At 40.5% G+C, this 18,687-nt stretch overlaps 1 protein-coding gene across 6 annotated transcripts in view; it reads left to right on the top strand.

Annotated features, from left to right (window-relative positions):
- Positions 1-18,687, top strand: part of dab2ipb (DAB2 interacting protein b) — a 516,250-nt gene that overhangs the window by 144,333 nt on the left and 353,230 nt on the right. Inside the window, exon 1 of one of the 6 annotated variants that reach the window (XM_034193049.1) lies at positions 9,859-9,986. The exons of the other annotated variants lie outside the window; for them this stretch is intronic. The gene's annotated coding sequence lies outside the window, so the exon portion shown is untranslated. Of the gene's footprint in view, positions 1-9,858; positions 9,987-18,687 lie in introns of those variants that run through there. 6 annotated transcript variants of the gene reach the window in all.

The raw sequence follows: 18,687 nt of genomic DNA, 5'->3' as shown, positions 1-18,687 counted from the left end.
CAAATTGGAAGTCCCAAAGAAGGGTTTCAGTCAGGTTTTAGAATTCATCATAGTACAGAAACAGCATTAGTGAAGGTTACAAATGATCTTCTTATGGCCTCAGACAGTGGACTCATCTCTGTGCTTGTTCTGTTAGACCTCAGTGCTGCTTTTGATACTGTTGACCATAAAACTTATTACAGAGATTAGAGCATGCCATAGGTATTAAAGGCACTGCGCTGCGGTGGTTTGAATCATATTTATCTAATAGATTACAATTTGTTCATGTAAATGGGGAATCTTCACAGACTAAGGTTAATTATGGAGTTCCACAAGGTTCTGTGCTAGGACCAATTTTATTCACTTTATACATGTTTCCCTTAAGCAGTATTATTAGACGGCATTGCTTAATTTTAATTGTTACGCAGATGATACCCAGCTTTATCTATCCATGAAGCCAGAGGACACACACCAGTTAGCTAAACTGCAGGATTGTCTTACTGACATAAAGACATGGATGACCTCTAATTTCCTGCTTTTAAATTCAGATAAAACTGAAGTTATTGTACTTGGCCCCACAAATCTTAGAAACATGGTGTCTAACCAGATCCTTACTCTGGATGGCATTACCCTGACCTCTAGTAATACTGTGAGAAATCTTGGAGTCATTTTTGATCAGGATATGTCATTCAATGCGCATATTAAACAAATATGTAGGACTGCTTTTTTGCATTTGCGCAATATCTCTAAAATTAGAAAGGTCTTGTCTCAGAGTGATGCTGAAAAACTAATTCATGCATTTATTTCCTCTAGGCTGGACTATTGTAATTCATTATTATCAGGTTGTCCTAAAAGTTCCCTGAAAAGCCTTCAGTTAATTCAAAATGCTGCAGCTAGAGTACTGACAGGGACTAGAAGGAGAGAGCATATCTCACCCATATTGGCCTCTCTTCATTGGCTTCCTGTTAATTCTAGAATAGAATTTAAAATTCTTCTTCTTATTTATAAGGTTTTGAATAATCAGGTCCCATCTTATCTTAGGGACCTCATAGTACCATATCACCCCAATAGAGCTCTTCGCTCTCAGACTGCAGGCTTACTTGTAGTTCCTAGGGTTTGTAAGAGTAGAATGGGAGGCACAGCCTTCAGCTTTCAGGCTCCTCTCCTGTGGAACCAGCTCCCAATTCAGATCAGGGAGACAGACACCCTCTCTACTTTTAAGATTAGGCTTAAAACTTTCCTTTTTCTAAAGCTTATAGTTGGGGCTGGATCAGGTGACCCTGAACCATCCCTTAGTTATGCTGCTATAGACTTAGACTGCTGGGGGGTTCCCATGATGCACTGAGTGTTTTTCTCTTTTTGCTCTGTATGCACCACTCTGCATTTAATCATTAGTGATGATCTCTGCTCCCCTCCACAGCATGTCTTTTTCCTGGTTCTCTCCCTCAGCCCCAACCAGTCCCAGCAGAAGACTGCCCCTCCCTGCGCCTGGTTCTGCTGGAGGTTTCTTCCTGTTAAAAGGGCGTTTTTCCTTCCCGCTGTTGCCAAGTGCTTGCTCACAGGGGTCGTTTTGACCGTTGGGGTTTTTCCGTATTCTTGTATGGCCTTGCCTTACAATATAAAGCGCCTTGGGACAACTGTTTGTTGTGATTTGGCACTATATAAATAAAATTGATTTGATAACAGTTCCCTGTATGTGGTGCTGTAACAGTTCCACAGAAAACAGAGAAGAAGAGTGACCAATCGAAGATCTCATTGTAGCACAGAAGCCATACTACAAATCAGCCCACTAATAATAATAATAATATCTATATTCACTATGGTCCACATAAATACAGAGATGCACTATAACATCTACAGACTCAATATTTCTTTTCAGTGAAGTTCTCTTTTGCCATTCATACAGTTCCAACATACTGTTAAAACCATTCACACATAGAGTAAATATCTTAATCTAACTGAATTCATCATCACAGCCTGATTAAAACTGCTGTCCCATAAGATGTTTAGGAAGGCGACATCTGGAAATACTTTAGTTATCGTGGAAATTCCTAGTGAACAAATGTAACATTTTTAAAGAAGTCTCCAGCGTTTGTCTGCTACAGGTGCATTTCTTAGCCTCTTATTTGACTGACCGGGTTTTTCCGTGCAGTTAGGTGGTTTCACTTTATCCAGGGCTCCTCTTGTCTTTGGGGTTCCTCAGGATTCTTTTCCTGTTGTACATGTGACCATTAGGGTAAATTTTTAAGAAGTACATCTGTCTTTTCATTGCTATGCCAATGATCTTCAGATTTATCTGCCCCTGACACTGAGATTCAGTGATTCTGTGCAGACATTGTTTGATTAATGATAAGTCTTGGATGACCGCAATTTTTGGTAATTTGAATGAAAACAAGACTGAAATTATTATTTTTGGTTGTGGTCCATCAGATTGTTCGCTGGATTTCTGGGCCCATTGACTCAGAACATTCGGTCTTCTGTGAAAAATATTGGTGTAATATTTGATGACAGGTTGAAATGTGTTCATCAAGTGAACTCGGTTGTGAAAAAGCTTTTTCAATTTGAGTATTTGAGCAAAAGTTAAATGGTACTTGTCATGTAAAGACATTGACGCTGTGATCCATGCTTTTGTTCATGCACAGTTGTTTAAATGTGCTTTATAAATGAAGGTTGAGTTGAGATGAACCAGAAGATGCCAGCACTTTGTCCCACAACAAGAAGGAAGAAATAACTTATTTGCAAAGCTGAAAGTCCTTTCTGCATTTATTTTATTCGCATCAGAGGGCAAAATCCATTTTTTTTCACACCATTGTTCACCACAGCCATCTGTTGTCTCTTCAGTGTTCTGCACTGAATGAAAGTAAATCCCATTAAGGCCCACCAAGACAATAAAAATGTATGTTAAATTACAATGTTAACAACATGTCATTCATTATGAGCAGCTGAGCTCAGAGAGGTGAGGGGGGCTATGTCATCATCATTTCAGAAAAGTTCTGTATTGCTTGTCTACATGAGAACGTGAACACAGAATTTCATACTTATCCACTGTGGGGTCTTTATCAAAAGTATTGTTTTCAGCCACCAAAAATGCCATTTCTGTGTAGACAAAATGCCAATGTGATACAAAACCTATGTGTATATACAGTATTATATGTAATATTTGGACATCTCTCTCTCTTCCTGTGTCCGTAACGAATCAGTTGCAGTTGCTACTGTTGCTTACACATTCCTGACATTATTTGGACAGACTACAACCACTACATCTGACTTTACATGTAAAAATATCTCTGATATCTTATAATGATATATAGAGGTGACATACACACACGCCCTCATATATCTGTCTGTTGTATGTCAGATTGTAGAAAAAGAACAAAGAAACACATATGAAGAAGATATTGATTTGTTTAAGAACTACTGGAGATGGCTACCATGAGTGATTTGCTACCAGTGAAAGTTCTTTTGAGAAGATGAAGTAAGTCATATGGAGGAACCGAGTCCCATCAGGTCTGTGCTTATCCTTGGATGTTGTGTGTGTTCCAGTCCATTCAGCTGTAAATGGGTACCAGCTTGGGTTGAGGAAGCAGACTGCATCAGAGTAGCATCCCATCCGGGAGGGTCATGACTCTCATTCACTTCACATTACAGAATCCGTGAATAAGCACCAGCACCAATGGGTGGCAGGGCCTATGCAGGACTTATCTTGCAGCTACTCACTTTGTGTTTTATCCCATTCCGTGCATTCACTGGCATTAAAACCAGAAACCTGGACTGTTAAACCGAACACTCCATTTTAATACAATAATTAAGTTATGTAACTCAACTTTGAAAAGTTAGTCACTCATTTCCATGAATTAAACTAACTCAAAATGAATTGTTGTCATAACAACTCAGTTCTTTTAAGTGCATTTAAAGTTGTGGGGTATTTAAGTTGTTGGTGATGTATTTCCAGTGCATTCCATTCACTCATTTTAATTGAGTTTATGTAACGGAGGTCAGTAGGTGTCGCTGTGCAGATGTAGTTAGTAAACCTCACTACCAACAGCTCAGAAGGATTCTCTGGTCATAAGGCCAGAGCCCTGGGTTTTAGCCTTCTGGCTAGAGAGTCTGACTTCCATGCCGGAGATCGTGAGTTCGCATCCCGAGGGGAGCAATGGTGGAGTCATAACAACACAACAGAGTGTAGCCACTACATATATACCGTAATGAAAAACTGCAAGTTCTGTTCATGTGCTACCATTTAGCATTTTATACATAACTATATTTGCATATGTTAATGAACTATAAATTCTTAAGTTACTAAAAATTTAACAATTCATTTTTGAAAATTATTTTATTTAAGTTGGCAAACTCAAATGGTTTAAGGCAATCAGTTTCCTCAAACGGTTTGAGTTCATCAAACTCATTGAGTTTTTCAGTGTGCGAGCAAATTCAGCATTTATTTTACCTATTAATTTATCCCATTAATGGTTGCTGGTGAGGCATGCATGAGTAGCCCGTGCTCTCTTCACGACCCATTTTCCAGTCTGTCTGTTTTAACAGGAATCACTGTAGCGTGCCTCTCCCACAGTGACCATTACACAGTCAGCACAAATCACTTGACTGTTTTACGATAATAATAACTTTGTCTTGACTAGTATGTCCTTTGTGATTGAGTGGATCCATGCTTCCTTGATAAATAGACCTCATTGTGTGCACTATGAGTTGCAACCCCGTACTGTGTGTGTTTTATTGGATGTTACAGACTCGGCCCTTACCCTTATACACCATGTAAGCAAAGCACAGTATGCCCATGTGTACATGTGGCAGCAGTGTGGGGCCTGTAGGTCTTTAAATTCTCTGTGCTGCCCTGCATGAGGCTCTAACTCACTGTGGAATGATGTAAACCTATTAATGGTCCTCATAAGTACTCTGTTTAGAACCAGGGGAACATGTGTTAGACACTGACATACATACACAGGAGGCTACATTCTGTCATTGGAAGTTTATGAGCTGAGGTAATGACAAAAACTGCAAACAGTGTGTAGCATTATGGTCCCCACTGCTCTCACTAACAACAAGCACGAGGGACAGCATCACACAGAGCAATTCAGCATCCACAGAGAGAAAGAAAAGGGAATGGAGAGGGAAGGAGAGGAAGACTTTGACTACAAAAAAGCACAATAAAACAATTCACCCCGCGGCCGAGATTTTAGAGGAAGGACTTGACAACTGCAATCATAAAAAGCCGTGGTTGAATTGTCAATCAATGCAGCAGTGTAGAATTTCATTTTTGTTTAACATTTATAAGTATATGGTTGTGAAGCTGTGTTACAGTGCGCTCGGGAAGTATAGGAACAACAAGACTGCTGTTTTTGCAATACATTTAGGACATTTAGGCTTGACATCGGACACGCTGGAGGGACTACATCTCTCGGCTGGCTTGGGAACGCCTTGGGGTTCCCCCGGAGGGCTGGGGAGGTGTGTGTGGATTGGGAGGTCTCGGCGGCTTTGCTTGAGCTGCTCCCCCCGCGACCCGACTCCGGATAAAGCGGACGAAAATGGATGGATGGATGTTAACTTTTTTTTGTCATATTCATGTGCTCAACAATATAAAGCAACAATACTGGAAACGCCAAGACCTAAAGTACTAACAGGGCCTTATCTTTGACCTGGTGAAAACCAGCAAACAACCCAGCACAGGTATTAGTCAGAATTTTCATCTGATGCATCTGGCATTTTTGCATCCAGGACTTGCAGTAATGTGGTTGTCAGTCTAAAAATTAGGTGCAGATGGGTGCAGTCCTGGTGAGTTGATTTTGTCCATCATCAGAAAGCATTTGTGTTTGAGACCACCAAAATCCAACTCTACTCTACAACTAGACTTTAGGGCTGCATAGTGCTATTAAGAATGTGACCCTCAGACGCACCTTGCATAAGTGGATTCACAATAAACGTACACACTGTGCATAGCAAAAAGGCAATTAATAGAACTGAATTGTATGCAATTCACTTTCTCCCTTCAGCCTCCTCTTCAGGGGAAAAACAATTCACACTCAGTTGGATTAAGGTTTCACAACTGATTTGTATAGTCTTGAACCTTCCCCTCTTTCCTCTCTGATAAAGACTTTGGTTGAGCTGCAGATGGTTTATTATATCTCTCCTTTTGCTGGATGCTGAAGTTAATTTCAGGTCAGGTATGTGAGTATGCACTGGTGTCTCATATGGCTGTGTCTGCCACCTGATGAAACTGCCTTGAGTCCTTGATGAATTGAAAAGTTGGAGATGTGTTTTGGATCTTTGCAAGCATTTCTCTGAAAATTCTCATAATAAATATTCCATTTGTTTTTGTTGTTTTTTTTCCTGCTGCTACCATCATGAGTTACATCATCAGTAAAAATCAGTAACGTTGTTCCAAAAACAGCTGTACAGACCAAAGCCATGACACTGCCTCTACCACGTTTCATATGTGTTTGTATATTTTGGATTATGGACAGATCCCTTCTGTCTCTGCACTTTGGACTTCGTATCACTTTGGCACAGCTTATTTCAGGTCTCATCCTGGTCTTGGTGGATTGTGATACCTTCACTCCTGATCTGTGGTGGTCATTGGTGGTTCTGTTGTCTGTTTTGTCGTTTTGCTTCACAGCTCTGAGTGCTTCGATCATCAGCTGTTACCATTTTCCTTAGATGTTTCTTCCTCAGAACATGTCAAATTGGTGCACTGGCTATGCCCAGAGATTGTGCAAGGACTACGATTGATTTTCACTCCCCTCAGCTTCAGTTTGACATAATTACATCCCTTAGACAGCACTTTCGTCTCATGTTGCCAGTCCATATGGGTAAAACCCAATCCTAAAACTACACATAGGAGTAGCCATGCAGAGATATGTAATAGATTTTTTAAAATAAATTAAAGAAAAATCGATCAAAAAGGACATACCTAGATTACAAATAAGAGCTGTCAGTCATTTGCACCAATACGTTTATGTGCCATTAGATTGGGTGGCATGATACTAAAGGAGAGGGTCTATTATCAATCTAGGCTTGCATCTCAGATGTACCTTCTGGCAAATTGTAGCTGAACTTTCAGGTCTTCTTTTTAAGAAAATCCTCCTATACCATTTCATCATGAAGCTGTATAACTGGGGACCCAAAATGCAAAACATGCACTGTGCACAATTTCTCCAATCACAGCCACAGATGTCTATAATGTCTTCTGGGTGTCTTGGTGGCTTTCCTCACTCTTCTCCTTCTTGCACAGTCACTCAGTTTTTGAGAACTGTCTACTCCATACAGATTTACCATAGAGTGCAAATTATGTATTTCTTCATAACTGATGTAAATAAAGTCCAAGAGGAAATGTTCATGTATCCATCCCCTGACTTGTCTGACAAAAACTGGCAACAAAACTGATTATTGGCTTTTATATTTTTAATTAATTTATATCAAATTGTAGATATTTGCTTTGAGTTTGAATTTAAGGAAGAAAATTTTAGAAATTATGTTGAGAAGCCTGATTTACTTTTTGTATTTGAAATGGCATAAACAAATTAAAATGTGTGAAATACCAAGGGGCTGAATACTTTTGCATGGCGCTGTACATTTTTGCAGGTAGGTGTAGAGATTTTCATTGTGCTATACATCTAGACCTTATAGTTTTGTTTTTGTGCAAATGTTTTTGTTTTCACAGGGTATCATATTTCAATCAAGTAGTTACTTTATACAGTTACTTCATTAGCAGCTGCGGACAACTTATTGGCAGCTGATGAATTTAACTAATAAAGTAACTACTAATCCAACTTGATTATTTTTAAGATTGAGTACTCAGAAAAGTAACTATTAGTTACTTTGCCGATTAGTTACTTTGCTGATTACAAAATCTTAACAGTAACCAAGTTAGATTACTAGTTGTCTTATTAGTTACCTTACTTAATAGTTACAAGTTGTTGGCAGCTGCTAATAAAGTAACTGTATAAAGTAACTAATAAAGTAACTTCTCAAAGTAACTGGCAACACTGCTTAGACTTCCCATTTGCTTAACAGATGATGATTTAGTAACTCTTTATGTTATGTGGATAAAATATCAGATTTCAAAAGCAGATATTTTCTTTTGGCTAGGGTATGTCCATAAAAGTGCTCATATGTCATAGTGAGTCCCAGTATTTTCACTGTTAAGTTTTTTTTTGTTGTTGTTTTTGTTTTTGGAATCGAAACATCCTAAGCTTAGTAATGAAAGCACATTTATAGGGTTGGGGGCGGGGGGGTGCACCATGCTGGCCCATTGCGTATTGTGACATGTGACCATTGATCGGTGTGTTTAAAGTTATATGCCCCTTATTGAATTAATTTTTTTTTTTTAATTGAATTGAATTTATTAGGCACCCATATGCTAACAAAAATCACTCGTACACAAACAAACAAAACTCTTAGACAAAGTAGTTAAAAGAAAGAAACGAAAAAATAAAACAATGTACATAGTGCCAAAAAGGCATAGGTATAAGCAACGCTTATCAATGCCTACACCCCTCCGTACAGTCAAATTAAACCAGGCTATGTGCATGATCATGAACGAAAATTTCCACACAAAATCTTAAGTCACATATTTCCCAAACAGCTCCTATTATGTGCTACCACCATGCATTTTTAGTAGTAAGGATTCAAGTGTAATGGATTCTTCATACAACACACAAACTCAACCTGTTTTGTCAGATACATATCCAGAGAACACCATTTCTTTATATAATTATTTGAACCGGTTAATATTTGGACGTCGTTTGAGTTTCTATCCATCTATTCACTCATTGCATTTATAACGCATGTGTCTGGGCTTTTAAAAAAGTTAACAATAATGCATTTGTTTCATGCAAATGCAAAAATGAAGTCATTCTCAGCACTTTTCTATATCGTGACTTAGCAGTTCCAAGGCAATCCCTTGTGCCAGTTATGAATGCTTTGTCTGTGTCTTATTGTGTCCACTTGTGGACTCTGCTCCAGCTGTCTGACTTTCTCCTCCTTAGCACTGTGATTGGCTCTTTAACAGTCTCAAAGGCTTATTTACATCTGCTTCCGATAGGCTGTCAATCCGCGCCATGCCTTCTTGCCTCGGGGAGGCAAATTGAAGAAGATGCAAAACCCGGAACTCTTGAGTGGATCAGGAGTCAATAGCATTCAGGAAGAGGACATAGTTATTTGTTTGTGTTCTTGATGTAGCAGCGAGTTTACTTTGGTGGATTAAAGGAAGTAGCTGATGTAATCTGATACCTCTCTTGTAAACTTCATTCCATTCCATTGTCACCTGATTCTATACATGGTTTCTATGCAGCACAAACTTTTCTTCTGTTGTTCTCTCTTTATGTTCCTCTTACACACATACAGGAATCGAGGATTTTTTTGGGGGGGGGGGGGGGGTTTGTTTTTAGACATCTACAACTTTGTTGCAGAGCAACTCCTTTACTCCTTGAGCAAAGAGATGTACGTAGCCGTCCTTTAAAATTCCTTCAGTTTGTTGTGGCCAGGGAACAGGAACAGCTTTCCTGTGATTCAGGATATACACACACAGTATTCCGGACATCATGCCTTTGGATCTTGCTGTGGGAAACTTTGAGGGGGTGTGTTTTAAAGGAGGAGCAGAAGTCTGCGGGACAGGACACTGTAGTGCAGGGACTGAACAGAGAGTGGCTGTTGGTAGTATTCTGTCACAATGGATTGGATCTGATCTGAAAACAGTCTATGAAGACAAGTCAAGTGTTTGTTTCTATTTATATATTTATTTATTGTTGAATGAGTTGCACTCTATGTGGAATTCATGTGGACTTGATTTGCACCATTGCGGGTTCCAAAAGCACTTGTTGGGATATAGTTGTTGGAGTTCTTGTAGGCTTGAGACTGGGGACCGGCACCATGGCTGGGGATCACTAGGAAAGGTTCTGGAAGACGTTCTTACTACTACAGGTTCCTTGGCAAGTCCAGACTGCAACGTCAGCGCAGCCGGTCCCGCAGCCGTACCAGGTCTTCTGTCAGTAGAGGTAATAAATATTGCTACTAGTAGTCGTAGAAGGACTACACATAAAGTACTATTTAATTATCTATACAAATGGCAGATGGTGTAACTCACGTTATACACTTTTGATACAGACTTTGTTTTTAAAACTGTTTTTTAAGCTAAAGCTTGAACATGGAGTCTGTAATGTTTCAGTTTGTGGACCTGAATAACATTTTGGTGGTCACTTTTCACTAAGTGATGCTGGAATTTCAACATCAGCCCCTGATAGCTCAGGGGCCCAACTCCAGTTTGATGAGTTTGAACTTGTCCAGGCACTTTGCCCTGTGAATATTTTTATTATTAGCAACAAAGAATTTCAGTTAACCCTTATCCTTGAGCATGGTACTCTACGTTTTTTTGCTGTTATGTTGTTATGTCTTTCACTTCTGCTGAACATACAGCTGGAGGCAGAGTTTGAACTGCAAGGTTATAGTGATCGGTCTGCTGCCGAGGATTAACTCAAATGTCTTCTGTGAGAGGGGAAAAATAGTACTTTTGACAACTACAGGCTATTGATTTTTTTTGCCAAGTGAACACTTGATACATGCCCAACACGATATTACGCAGACATCCTGCATATCACTTTATGGTATTGTAATGAAAACTTTCTAGAGAAATACACTGGACACACTTGTAACCCTTGCTGATTTTGTAAAATATCTGAACTGTGCATGACGCGAACAACTCGAATACAACGGAGCTGAAAGAATGCAACCCCAGAGGAGGAGCAATCTAAAACAAAAGTAATCCAAAACTATCTTGAATACTTTACAGCCCTTTTAGCAATCACACTGGTAGTAAAGAAAGGCAGTTTTGCCAAGTAACTTTGAAAAGTTACTTCATTAGTTACTTTATACAGTTATATTTTTACAGTTACTTTATACAGGTACTTCATTAGCAGCTGTGGACAATTATCGTCAGCTGCTGAATGTAATTATAAAGTAACTCAGAATCTAACGGTTATTTTAAGATTTAGTACTCAGAAAAGTAACTAGTTACTTTGCTGATTAGTTACTTTGCTGATTGCTCATCTTAAAAGTAACCAATTACATTACTAGTTACATTGCTTATTAGGTTGCAAGTTTTCAACAGATTCTAATAAAGTAATTGCATAAAGCTGCTAATGAAGTAACTGCATAAAGTAACTGTATGATCTGATCTTTGAACAGATCAAGCTTACAGGCATTGTCAGTATTATGTTCATCCTCTCCAGCTATGCTTTTCTTTGTTTTCGCTGTTGGATCTGTCTCCAGGCTATGGGTTCTGTGCCAAACAAACATGACGCCATGATGCCATGGTATGAAGAAACTACCCGGCTGTCAGAGCATGCTACCTCTGTCAAGGTCAAACAAACAAAGTGAGCTGATATGTAGTGAGGGCTGTTTTGTACGAGTGCTAACAGGGAATCTTGATTCACATCTGAGTCAAAATAAAATCAACTTACAGACCTATACATATACATACAGTTGGTTAAATAATGATTGAATGTGTCACCATTTTTTCTCAGTAAATATATTTCAAAAGGTGCTATTGACATGACGTTTTCACCAGCTCTTGGAAACAACTCAAGTAATCCATAGATGCAAAGAAACCAAACACACAACTACAGAAAATAACCCTCTGGAGCCCAGGGTATAATTGGCCATTTTTGACTACATTTGGTTTTACATTAATAATTTACCTGAAAAAGGGTTTACTTTGCCTTGTTTGGGGTCATTATTTTCAGCACAACCTCACCTGTGTTTCTTTCATTCTGGCATACTGCATTAACACAGTGAACCTAAATTCACACAAAAACATAAAATCTGAATGGAAAAAACACCAATGGAAAAAAAAAAAACCACAATGGAAAACCACAAACATCTTTAACAAACCATTTGTATAACTTAGAATGCAAATATAAATTGTAAGTTTCAAAATTACATGTACAAATATAGCAAACAATAAAGTTATTTACAACAGTTTACATTAAAATGCATTATTTTTTGTACAACTGTTTACATGCAATAAGATGCCATACAATACTATTTGTGCTATTCAGAAAAACAATTTCCAAAACAAAATCTCTCTGACTTGTTTTGGACATGTCAGGTCTGTGACATGTCCCAAACTGCCATACCTGCTGCTGTCTATCTGGAGGCAGCATTGGTAGTGTTAGTCTTCAGTGGCTTTTTTTTATCAACAACAAGCCCACATGGGGGATATTGATCAATCCATGTGAGATTATCCATTACATGTTTCATGTTGGCTTTCAACCAACTACAGGAGAGGAGAGGTTGGGGAGTTATATCCATCCAGTGTTAATGTGCATAACATCAGATGACAGAAAATATAAATTAACAAAATATGACACTTGAATCATATTTAACTTAAGAGATGTTAGGGATATGTAATCACGTTGTGGCTGTTGTTCAGAAAGTAGCTGAGATGCATGTTTTGGGTATCATTTTGCTGTCAGAATGCTTCACTGTGATGCAATTTAAAATTTCCACCATGAACATTAATAGATTAAAATGATCTTGTCCAAGTCTGCCCAGCTCAGGGGGTCCTGCAAGACAGAGAAAAGGCAGTGAGTACACACGAACATGTCCAAAGTCACTTCATGACTGAAACATTTTTCTTTTGATTGTTTTGGTCAGACTGTGAGGAGTTCAGTATTGCATGATTCTGTAGCTGTCTAAACGCTGTCCAAACCCCAGCCCACATCCCGATTCTCTTAAATGCCCCCTGCCATGTGAGATCATATGAATTACTGACTTAAATATAAACATTTACAACCCCAGTTCCAAGAAGTTTGGACATTGTGTAAAATGTAAATAAAAACTGAATACAATGATTTGCAAATCCTCTTCAAACTAAATTCAATTGAATACACCACAAAGACAAGATATTTAATGTTCAAAATGATCAACTTTATTTATTTGTGCAAATATTTGCTCATTTTGAAATGGATGCCTGCAACATGTTTCAAAAATGTTGGGACAGTGTTTACGACTGTGTTACATCAGCTTTCCTTCGAACAACACTCAATAAGCCTTTGGGAACTGAGAACACTAATTGTGAGTTTCATGGTTGGTTATAAAAGGAGCATCCCCAAAAGGCTCAGGCGTTCACAAGCAAAGATGGGGTGAGGATCACCACTTTGTGAACAACTACATGAAAAAATAGTCCAACAGTTTAAGAACAATGTTTCTCAACGTTCAATTGCAAGGAATTTAGGGATTCCATCATCTACAGTCCATAATATAATCAGAGAATCTGGAGAACTTTCTACATATAAGTGGCAAGGCCAAAAACCAACACTGAATGCCTGTGACCTTCGATCCCTCACGTGGCACTGCATTAAAAACCAACATCACTGTGTAACGTCATGTCACTCCCTCCAAGCTGACAGCGGCGCATCTCAGGGTTGCTGCGTGGCTTTCACCCACTTGCCTCAATTCGGATAATGGACTTCTTCAAATTTAGTGCACATAAACAATGTTAAATGTGTATGTGTTGTCTTTAATTCTGATGTGTGCCATTATTACAGTAAACAAGTAATAATTGTGGACTAATTGCTGTCTGAGGTAACTGGAGTGTAAACGTAATTTCTCCACTGTGAGATCAATAAAGTATATCTAATCTAAAGGATCTTGCCACATGGGTGAAGGAACACTTCAGAAAACTATTGTCAGTTAACACAGTTCGTCGCTACATCTACAAGTGCAAGTTAAAACTCTACCATGCAAGGTGTAAGCCATACATCAACAACATCCAGAAACGCCGCTGCCTTCTCTGGGCCTGAGCTCATTTGAAATGGACAGATGCAAAGTGGAAAAGTGTGCTGTGGTCTGAGTCCACATTTCAAATTGTTTTTGGAAATCATGGACAACGTGTCCTTCGGACAAAAAAAGTCCATCCAGTTTGTTACCAGTGCAAAGTTCAAAAGCCAGCATCTGTCATGGTATGGGGGTGTGATAGTGCCCATGCATGAGCAACTTACACATCTGTGATGGCACCATCAATCCTGAAAGGTACATCCAAGTTTTGGAGCAACACATGCTACCATCCAAGCAATGTCTTTTTCAGGGACGTCCCTGCTTATTTCAGCAAGACAATGCCAAGCCACATTCTGCACGTGTTACAACAGCATGGCTTCATAGTAAAAGAGTGCAGGTACTAGACTGGCCTGCCTGCAGTCCAGACCTGTCACCCATTGACAATGTGTGGTGCGTTATGATGCGTAAAATACAACAATGGAGACCCCGTACTGTTGAACAACTAAAGTTGCACATCAAGCAAGAATGGGAAAGAATTTTACCTACAAAGCTTCAAGAATTAGTGTCCTCAGTTCCCAAACGCTTGAGTGTTGTTAAAAGGAAAGGTGATGTAACACAGTGGTAAACATACCACTGTCCCAGCTTTTTTGAATGTGTTGCAGACATCCATCTCAAAATGAGCAAATATTTGCACAAAAACAATAAAGTTTATCACTTTGAACATTAAATATCTTGTCTTTGTGGTGTATTCAACTGAATATAGGTTGAAGAGGATTTGCAAATCATTGCATTCTGTTTTATTCACATTTTACACAACATCCCAACTTCACTGGAATTGGGATTGTACTAGAAAGTCTTCTGTTGTCTGAAGATGCAGTTGTCCAAATTCAAAACAAATGGCAGCTCCACCATGCCCTGAACTATCTGCTCATATAAAGGCTAAATCCTGTCCTGGCTCAGGTGGAACAACCACCTGAGCCACTTCTGGCAGGCTATGGTGGTGACAGTAAGATTTCTTTTCATGGTGCACAAAATCCCGGGCGACGCCCCTGTCCACCATAGTTGGTTGGTGGAAGAGGAAAGAGGGATGAGAATAAGGTCCGGCATCCGGCGTAAAACCTGTGCCAATTACCAATGCGGATCGGGCTGTATCCACTGTGGTGACCTGACCAAAAACCAGGAGCAGCCATATGAACAACAGATCTTGTTATCCCATTGCACAGCACTCAAGGGACATACCACACATTTAAACTTGCTGTCCTGCAGCCCTCCCCAGTCACAAAGCTGGAGCTCCTGGAGAGAAGCAACGTGGAGCGTGGTGTTGAGCTCCTCACCATCGGGATCTTGGCTGTGGCAAGTGGTGGTCTTCTGCAGCACCATCATTATGTGGTCCACCTTAAGCTGGGGTTCATCAAGTTGCTCTAAAACAGAGCTGCAAACTGTCCCGCTTGGGCGGGACAGTCCCAGTATTTACCCCCATGTCCCGTGTCCCTTATGTGTGCAGGATGCCCATTAGTCCCGCAGTTGTGTGAGTCTGGGCATATGCCCCCAGACCCACAAAAATAGATAGGAATTAACCAAAATACAAAAAACAAATGACTCTTGTGTTACTGCTTTTGTTATTAAATCAAAACATCACAGCCATAAAAATAAAACAGATGTTAACTACACCCCAACTTCGAGGAATCCCACTGCAGTAAGATGTGTATCCTGTGTGTGTGAGACAGCCCTGACTGTGCCCTGTCATGACTGTGTGTGTGCTGTTCTCTCTTTTTGCTGTGTGTATCTCTGTCTGTAATGGAAAATGACATTCAGTCTCAAATTTTCTCCATCAGCTCTTGAAATGCATGTATGCATTAGGTGATCACACTATTAAAATCAAAAATCATTATTAGATAAACTAACCATTGTAGGTGGACTATGCAATTGCAACTCACATTGCATTTATGTGTGCATAGTAATTAGGTTAGAAATTAGACAGAACTTTATTGATCCCTTGGGAAAACTCCCTCAGGGAAATTGAGGTTCCAGCAGTATTGTATAATACACAACAATATAATATAAATACTGGAAATATTGCTTGCTACCGGCTTACTGGTTACTACTGTTCCGCTCATTCCTGTCCTCTGTCTTCTTGTTACTCATCCTCCCCCGAGTGAGGAGTTGTACATTCTGATGGCCTGAGGGACAAAGGAGTTTTTCAGTCTGTTGGTCCTGCACTTGGGAAGGAGCCGTCTGTAGCTGAAGATGCTCTTCTGGTTGCTGATGACGGTGTCCAGAGGGTGACTTCCATCATCCATAATGTCCAGCAGTTTGTCCAGTGTTCTCTTCTCTGCCACAGTCACCAGAGACTCCAGCTTCCAAGTCCAAATCCAAGACTGGATGCATCCTTCTTGGATGTGCTGCCCGCCCCAGCACACCACGGTAAACTACGGACTGATAGAGCATCCACAGGAGTTTCCTGCAGATGTTAAACAGCCGCAACCTCCTCAGGAAAACATTCTTCACTGTCCCTTCCTGTTGTGGTGGTTGCTGTGGGTTGTCCAGTTTGCTGTCCAGCCACAGCTTGAGGTACTTGTAGAAATCCACAGCCTCCACTTCAACTCCTTTGATCAGAACTGGTCACAGCCTTGGTCTGGACTTCTAACAGTCAATGACCACTTCCTTTGTCTTTGAGGTGTAGATGGTTTGTGTGGCACCAGACAGCAATGTCCCTCACTAGGCTCCTGTACTCCTCCTCTCTGTCATCCCTGGTGCATCCAACAATGGCTGTGTCATCTGCGAACATCTGGATATGACACAGCTCAGAGTTGTAGCAGACGTCCGAGGTGTACAGGGTGAAGACGGGCCAGCACCGTGCCCTGGGGTGCTCTGATTCTGCTGATCACAGCGTCAGATGTGGTGTCTCTCAGCCTGACATACTGCGGCCTGTCAGTGAGGTAACTGGAGATCCAAGTGGCCAGGCAGGGGTCCACTCACATACTGTTCAGTTTGTCCTGAAGCACAAGGGGCTGGATGGGACTGAAGGTGCTTGAGATGTCCAGGAAGAGAAGGTGCGAGTGGACTCGGTGTAGCAAGTAGAAGATAGCATCCTCCACACCAACATGTACCCAATATGGAAACTGCAGACAGTCCTGGGTGTGTTGCACCTGGGGTTTGAGAAGGCTGAAGAGCCATTCTAGCGTCTTCATCAAGTGTGGAGTGATTGCCACTGGTTGGAAGTCATTAAGCACACTGGGCTGGTTTCTCTTAAGAACTGGAACAATGCATGATGTCTTCCAGAGGGTGGGCACACTTCATAGCTGCAGGCTGAAGTTGAAGATACATTGTAGCGGTTCTCCCAGTTCAGTCATGCAGGTCTTCAATAGTCAGGGACACACCTTGTCTGGGTCTGCAACTTTCCTGGGTGAAGCTTCCTCAGCTGTTCTCTGACCTGGTCCACAGTGATGTAGGAGGTTGTGTTGAGGTGAGGGAGGAGGAGGGGGATGGCTGCTGCTGTGATGTCTGGGGAGAGGTGTGCTGAGGGAAGGAGAGTTGGCTGCAGTGAAGGAGAGGGAGGGGAGTTGTGGCATGGACCGGTTGAACCGGTTGAAGAAGTTAAGTTTGTTTGTCCTCTCCACTGCCCCCCCACCCCTGTTGAACCCAGGACCAAACATAACACATCTGAGGGCTAGCTAACCCAGAGACACAATACTCAGAGTTGTGTTACTGTTTGGAGACAACAATACTAGCTGAAGTTTAAAGGTCTATGCATAGAATATCTAAGGGAAACTCTCATTCACTGTAAGAGGGTCCGGCCTCCACATCTGATGGAATGACTTGAATTAAGAGATATATTGGATAATAAAGATAAAATAAATGAGAAAAATGGTGACACATTTCTTTCAAAAATAAATAATTATAAGTGATCGGTCACACAGAAAACGAGGCAAGCACGCACCAGCAAAGCTGTGTCACTTCCGGGCACATTTTGTCCAGAAGTGACAGCAGGGATATGTTTTTTTTTTTCCTTTTATGCTTCAATTTTGCATATCAGTAAAAAAAAAAAACACTTAAAATATTATTACTAAAATAGTCCAACAAGGCAGAAAATGCTTGAACCTGCTGTGTAAATCTGAGTCCCTTCAGCTGCTCCCTTGTTTTCATCATGGGACACCACAGTGAAATCAGATGCATGTTAAATTGGCACAATTTTTATGCCAGATGCAAATCCACATTACATAGAGAAATGTGGCAAGGGTGGGGTTTGAACTAGGAACCTTCTGCACTGAAACCGAGTGCATTAATCACTTGGTCAAGCACTGTTTTCTGTGTGATACATTCTGGGAAACAGCAGCAGAATCTGATGACTTCACTATTTTCACAGTTATGTTCTTTCATTTATTAATTATCAAAAAACCCTTCACACATAGTGCAAATATGTACAATTCCGGGGCGACACCCATTGGAGCAGCTTGTATGACTGCGCCACGAAACATCACGCTGACGAGCAGGTGTGCCCAATGCTGGTGCAATGGTTTGTGCACACAGGAACACAGCACCTTTGTCCCAGCATCTATAAAAAAATACGTCAACCACAGGATTTGAACCCACACCTTCCAAAAGCTCTGATTACCAGTCAGAAACTTTACCAAGTGAACTACCATTGCTGTCCTGCAAAAGGTGCTGAGAACTGCCTCATATTAGGAAGCACATGAACATATTATAAAAATGACACACCATATAAAAACATCACATTGTATTAAATCCCTCTTATCAAGCGGGCAATACAAATATGATCCATCTGTTCCTCTGTAATGACCCATGGTCACTGACATACAGTCATGAAATGACATGAATGAGAAGCAGTTTGCCTGTCTCATTCATGTCCACATCTGCTCGTCTCATTCTTTTCAACATCTGCTGGCGGGGTCCAGGTGGCCC

The sequence above is a fragment of the Thalassophryne amazonica genome, chromosome 17 (genome assembly GCF_902500255.1).
Source record: "Thalassophryne amazonica chromosome 17, fThaAma1.1, whole genome shotgun sequence".
In the NCBI taxonomy this organism is placed as follows: Eukaryota; Metazoa; Chordata; class Actinopteri; order Batrachoidiformes; family Batrachoididae; genus Thalassophryne; species Thalassophryne amazonica.
The sequence above is the reverse complement of the archived record's forward strand: the minus strand, read 5'-3'. Positions and strand labels throughout refer to the sequence as shown.